This window comes from Arachis hypogaea, chromosome 19 (assembly GCF_003086295.3).
Source record: "Arachis hypogaea cultivar Tifrunner chromosome 19, arahy.Tifrunner.gnm2.J5K5, whole genome shotgun sequence".
Lineage (NCBI taxonomy): Eukaryota > Viridiplantae > Streptophyta > Magnoliopsida > Fabales > Fabaceae > Arachis > Arachis hypogaea.
The window spans coordinates 51583368-51589675 of record NC_092054.1 but is presented as its reverse complement, the minus strand read 5'-3'; the positions used below and the strand labels follow the sequence as shown (position 1 = coordinate 51589675).

The 6308-nt window shown below is 38.0% G+C and overlaps 1 non-coding gene across 1 annotated transcript; it reads right to left on the bottom strand.

The window, feature by feature from the left end:
- Positions 1-4851: 4851 nt before the first annotated feature.
- LOC112780701 (small nucleolar RNA R71) lies at positions 4852-4959 on the bottom strand. Its single transcript, XR_003191519.1, has one exon. It is a non-coding gene; the product is annotated as a small nucleolar RNA R71 (small nucleolar RNA).
- Positions 4960-6308: the final 1349 nt, after the last annotated feature.

Here is a 6308-nt window from a genome sequence, read left to right as displayed (position 1 = left end):
CCCCTGACTTCTGTCGCTCCTTCTGGCGTTCTTCCCAATAAGAAACAGAAAAAGCTGAGTCTTTTAACCTTGATGCTCCCGACTTTAATGCAATTCAATTCGTGGATCAGCAAATTGGTCCCTATGGTGCCCTTCCCATGGACGATGTATCCATCCTTCGCCATCTAGAATTTATGACCCAAAACAGCATTAAGATGGCGTATATGGGAGCTGCTCTGTACCGAACTGCCCAGAATCTTCCTCTCCATGCCACCAAAGAATTTATGGAGGAGGCAAACCAAGAGTTTGATCGGATGAAGGGCCTTAAGGAGGAGCTTGAGGTAAAGGTTGCCAAGTTGGAGAAGGATTAGGAGACTGAGTAGGCGAGTTCCCTTTCCCTGGCGGCTTCTGTGAGGCTGGCCGAGGATACGACTATGATGCATAAGGATAGTTACGTTACATCTTATAGGGAGGTGATGCGCCTGAGAGGGGAGCTGGAGAGTGCCCGGGAAGATTATTCTGAGCTTCAAGGTCATCTTGTTGGCAGTGTGACTGCTGCTTACGAGAACCTGAAGGAGCAAGTTCGGGTCATTGCTCCCGAGGCCGACCTTGCCCTCTTCAGCCTAGATAATGTTTTCAGGGATGGCAAGATTGTCCCTGATGACGAGGGTGATGATGATGTTGATCCCCCTTGATGAGCGGATAATTTATACGCTTTTTGACATAGTTTTTAGTATGTTTTTAGTAGGATCTAGTTACTTTTAGGGATGTTTTCATTAGTTTTTATGTTAAATTCACATTTCTGGACTTTATTATGAGTTTGTGTGTTTTTCTATGATTTCAGGTATTTTCTGACTGAAATGGAGGGACTTGAGTAGAAATCAGATTCAGAGGTTGAAGAAGGACTGCTGATGCTGTTGGATTCTGACCTCCCTGCACACAAAGTGGATTTTCTGGAGCTACAAAACTCGAAATGGCGCGCTTCCAATTGCGTTGGAAAGTAGACATCCAGGGCTTTCCAGAAATATATAATAGTCCATAATTTGGCAAAGAATAGATGACGTAAACTGGCGTTCAACGCCAGCTTTCTACCCAAATCTGGCGTCCAGCGCCAGAAAAGGAGCCAAAACCAGAGTTGAACGCCCAAACTGGCACAAAAGCTGGCGTTCAACTCCAAGAAGGACCTCTACACGTGCAACACTCAAGCTCAGCCCAAGCACACACCAAGTGGGCCCCGGAAGTGGATTTATGCATCAATTACTTACTTCTGTAAACCCTAGTAGCTAGTTTATTATAAATAGGACCTCTTACTATTGTATTAGAGATCTTTGGTCTCAGTTTTAATCCATTGTTTATCTTAGGAGACTATTGATCACGCTTTAGGGGGCTGGCCATCTCGGCCATGCCTGGACCTTCACTTATGTATTTTTAACAGTAGAGTTTCTACACTCCATAGATTAAGGTGTGGAGCTCTGCTGTTCCTCAAAGATTAATGCAAAGTACTACTGTTTTCTATTCAATTCACCTTATTTCGCTTCTAAGATATCCATTCGCACCCAAGAACGTGATGAAGGTGATGATTATGTGTGACGCTCATCACCATTCTCCCCTATGAACACGTGCCTGACAAACACTTCCGTTCTACATGAAATAAGCTAGAATGAATATCTCTTAGATCACTTAATCGGAATCTTCGTGGCGTAAGCTAGAATGATGGCGGCATTCAAGAGAATCCGGAAAGTCTAAACCTTGTCTGTGGTATTCCGAGTAGGATTCAATGATTGAATGACTGTGACGAGCTTCAAACTCGCGAGTGCTGGGCGTTAGTGACAGACGCAAAAGGAGGATGAATCCTATTCCAGCATGATCGAGAACCGACAGATGATTAGCCGTGCTGTGACAGAGCATGTGAGCATATTTTTCACTGAGAGGAGGGGATGTAGCCACTGACAATGGTGATGCCCTTGCATAAAGCCAGCCATGGAAAGGAGTAAGACTGATTGGATGAAGATAGCAGGAAAGCAGAGGTTCAGAGGAACGAAAAGCATCTCTATTCGCTTATCTGAAATTCTCACCAATGAATTACATAAGTATTTCTATCCCTATTCTATTAATTATTATTCAAAAATACCATTATCTATTTATATCTGCCTAACTGAGATTTGCAAGGTGACCATAGCTTGCTTCATACCAACAATCTCCGTGGGATTCGACCCTTACTCACGTAAGGTATTACTTGGACGACCCAGTACACTTGCTGGTTAGTTGTATCGAAGTTGTGAACCATGGTATTGGCACCATGTTCTTGGCGCCATTGCCAGGGAAAGAAAGAGCCATGAATTTTACATAATTAAAGTGTAATCACGATTACGCGTACCAAGTTGCTCACGTTGCCAGGGATTGTTCGAGCCTGGACATCACAATTTCGTGCACCAAGTTTTTGGCGCCGTTGCCGGGGATTGTTTGAGTTTGGACAACTGACGGTTCATCCTGTTGCTCAGATTAGGTAATTTTCTTTTTATTTTATTTTCAAAAAATTTTTCAAAAATATTTCTAAAATTTTCTCACCTGTTTTCAAAAAAAAAAATGTGTTTTCAAAAATTTTATTCAAAATTTTTAAGAATGAATTCTAGTGTTTCATGAAGCATGTGAAGCCTGGCTGGCTGTAAAGCCATGTCTAAATTTATTTGGACTGAGGCAGCAATTTGTTATCAAGAGCAATATACTCTAATGTTAAATGCTGAAGCTTGGCTGGCCATTGGCCATGTCTAGTGTTTTGGACTGGAGCTTTCATTGAAAGCTTGGCTGGCTAGTGAGCCATGTCTAATTCCTGGACTGAAGCTTTAGACTAAGAATGCAAGATTCCTGGAATTCATGTTAAAAATTTTGGAATCCTTATTTTTTCTTTTTCATATAATTTTCGAAAAAATCCAAAAAAATTAGAAAATCATAAAAATCAAAAATATTTTTCTGTTTCTTGTTTGAGTCTTGAGTCATGTTATAAGTTTGGTGTCAATTTCATGTGCATCTTGCATTTTTCAAAAATTCATGCATTCATAGTGTTCTTCATGATCTTCAAGTTGTTCTTGGTAAATCTTCTTGTTTGATCTTTGCATTTGCATGTTTTGTGTCTTTTCTTGTTTTTCATATGCATTCTTGAATTCTTAGTGTCTAAGCATTAAAGAATTCTAAGTTTGGTGTCTTGCATGTTTTCTTTGCATTAAAAATTTTTCAAAAATATGTTCTTGATGTTCATCATGACATTCAAAGTGTTCTTGGTGTTCATCTTGACATTCATAGCATTCTTGCATGCATCACATGTTTTGATCTAAAATTCTCATGCATTGCATCATTTTTCTTGTTTTTCTCTCTCATCATAAAAATTCAAAAATAAAAAAAAATATCTTTCCCTTTTTCTCTCATCAAATTCGAAAATTTGGATTGAATTTTTCAAAATTTTTTAAATCAAATTGTTTCTTATGAGTCAAATCAAATTTTCAATTTGAAAATCTTATCTTTTTCAAAATCTTTTTCAAAAATCAAATCTTTTTCAAAATTTTTAGTTATTTTCGAAAATTTCAAAAATATTTTTCAAAAATCTTTTTCTTATTTTTATACCAAATTTTCGAAAATAACATAATCAATTAATGTTTTGATTCAAAAATTTGAAGTTTGTTACTTGCTTGTTAAGAAAGATTCAAACTTTAAGTTCTAGGATCATATCTTGTAATTTTTTGTGAATCAAGTCATTAATTGTGATTTTAAAAATAAAATCTTTTTCAAAATTAATTCCTATCATATCTTTCTAAAATATCTTCTTATCTTATCTTTTTCAAAAATTTGATTTCAAAATATCTTCTCTAACTTCCTAACTTCTTATCTTTTCAAAATTGATTTTCAAATTTGTTTCAACTAACTAACTAACTTTTTGTTTGTTTCTTAACTTTTTCAAAACTACCTAACTAACTCTCTCTCTCTCTCATTTTTGAAAATATCTTCCCCCTTTTTTCAAAATTTCTTTTTAATTTATTAATTATTTTAATTTTTAAATCTTAATTTTCGAAAATTACTAGCATTTTTCAAAAACTATTTTCAAAAAAATCACTAACTCTTTTTCAAAAATTATTTTCAAAAATTCCTTCTCTCTCATCTTATTCTATTTATTTATTCATCTACTAACATCTCATCTCACATCTCAACCCTCCTCACAGTTGTGTTTCTTCTATTATATTACATTCTTTGTCTCTTCCTCTTCTTCTACTCACACAGGGATCCCTATATTGTAGTATAAAGGATCCATATTATTATTATTTTTTTTTTCTGTGCCCTCTTCTTTGTCATATGAGCAGGAGCAAGGACAAGAATATTCTTGTTGAAGCAGATCCAGAACCTGAAAAGACTCTGAAGAGAAAATTAAGAGAAGCTAAATTACAACAATCCAGAGATAACCTTTCAGAATTCGAACAGGAAGAGGAGATGGCAGCCGAAAATAATAATAATGTATGGAAGATGCTTGGTGACTTTACTGCACCTAATTCCAATTTACATGGAAGAAGCATCTCCATTCCTTCCATTGGAGCAAACAACTTTGAGCTGAAACCTCAATTAGTTTCTCTGATGCAGCAGAACTGCAAGTTTCATGGACTTCCATCTGAAGATCCTTTTCAGTTCTTAACTGAATTCTTGCAGATATGTGATACTGTTAAGACTAATGGAGTATATCCTGAAGTCTACAGGCTCATGCTTTTCCCTTTTGCTGTAAGAGACAGAGCTAGATTATGGTTGGATTCTCAACCCAAAGACAGCCTGAACTCTTGGGATAAGCTGGTCACGGCTTTCTTAGCCAAGTACTTTCCTCCTCAAAAGCTGAGCAAGCTTAGAGCTGATGTTCAAACCTTCAGACAGAAAGAAGGTGAATCCCTCTATGAAGCTTGGGAAAGATACAAACAGTTGACCAAAAAGTGTCCTTCTGACATGCTTTCAGAATGGACCATCCTGGATATATTCTATGATGGTTTATCTGAGCTATCAAAGATGTCACTGGACACTTCTGCAGGTGGATCCATTCACCTAAAGAAAACGCCTGCAGAAGCTCAAGAACTCATTGACATGGTTGCTAATAACCAGTTCATGTACACTTCTGAAAGGAATCCTGTGAGTAATGGGACGCCTATGAAGAAGGGAGTTCTTGAAGTTGATACTCTGAATGCCATATTGGCTCAGAATAAAATATTGACTCAGTAAGTTAATATGATTTCTCAGAGTCTGAATGGAATGCAAGCTGCATCCAACAGTACTCAAGAGGCTTCTTATGAAGAAGAAGCTTATGATCCTGAGAACCCTACAATAGCAGAGGTGAATTACTTAGGTGAACCTTATGGAAACACCTATAACTCATCATGGAGAAATCATCCAAATTTCTCATGGAAGGATCAAAAGCCTCAACAAGGCTTTAATAATGGTGGAAGAAACAGGTTTAACAATAATAAACCTTTTCCATCATCCACTCAGCAACAGACAGAGAACTCTGAACAAAATGCTTCTAATTTAGCAAATCTAGTCTCTGATCTATCCAAGGCCACTGTGAGCTTCATGAATGAAACAAGGTCTTCCATTAGAAATTTGGAAGCACAAGTGGGCCAGCTGAGTAAAAAGATCACTGAAAATCCCTCCCAGTACTCTCCCAAGCAATACAGAAGAGAACCCAAAAGGAGAGTGCAAGGCCATTGACATAAGCACCATGGCCGAACCTACAAGGGGAGTGGAGGACGTGAATCCCAAGGAGGAAGACCTCCTGGGACGTCCAGTGATCAATAAGGAGCTTCCCTCTGAGGAACCAAAGAACTCTGAGGCTCATCTAGAGACCATAGAGATTCCATTGAACCTCCTTATGCCCTTCATGAGCTCTGATGAGTATTCCTCTTCTGAAGAGAATGAGGATGTTACTGAAGAGCAAACTGCCAAGTTTCTTGGTGCAATCATGAAGCTGAATGCCAAACTATTTGGCATTGATACTTGGGAAGTTGAACCTCCCTTGTTCATCAATGAACTAAGTGATCTGGATCAACTGACATTGCCTCAGAAGAGACAGGATCCTGGAAAGTTCATAATACCCTGCACCATAGGCACCATGATCTTTAAGGCTCTGTGTGACCTTGGTTCAGGAATAAACCTCATGCCCCTCTCTGTAATAGAGAAACTGGGAATCTATGGGGTGCAAGCTGCTAAAATCTCATTAGAGATGGCAGACAGTTCAAGAAAACAGGCTTATGGACAAGTAGAGGACGTGTTAGTAAAGGTTGAAGGCCTTTACATCCCTGTTGATTTCA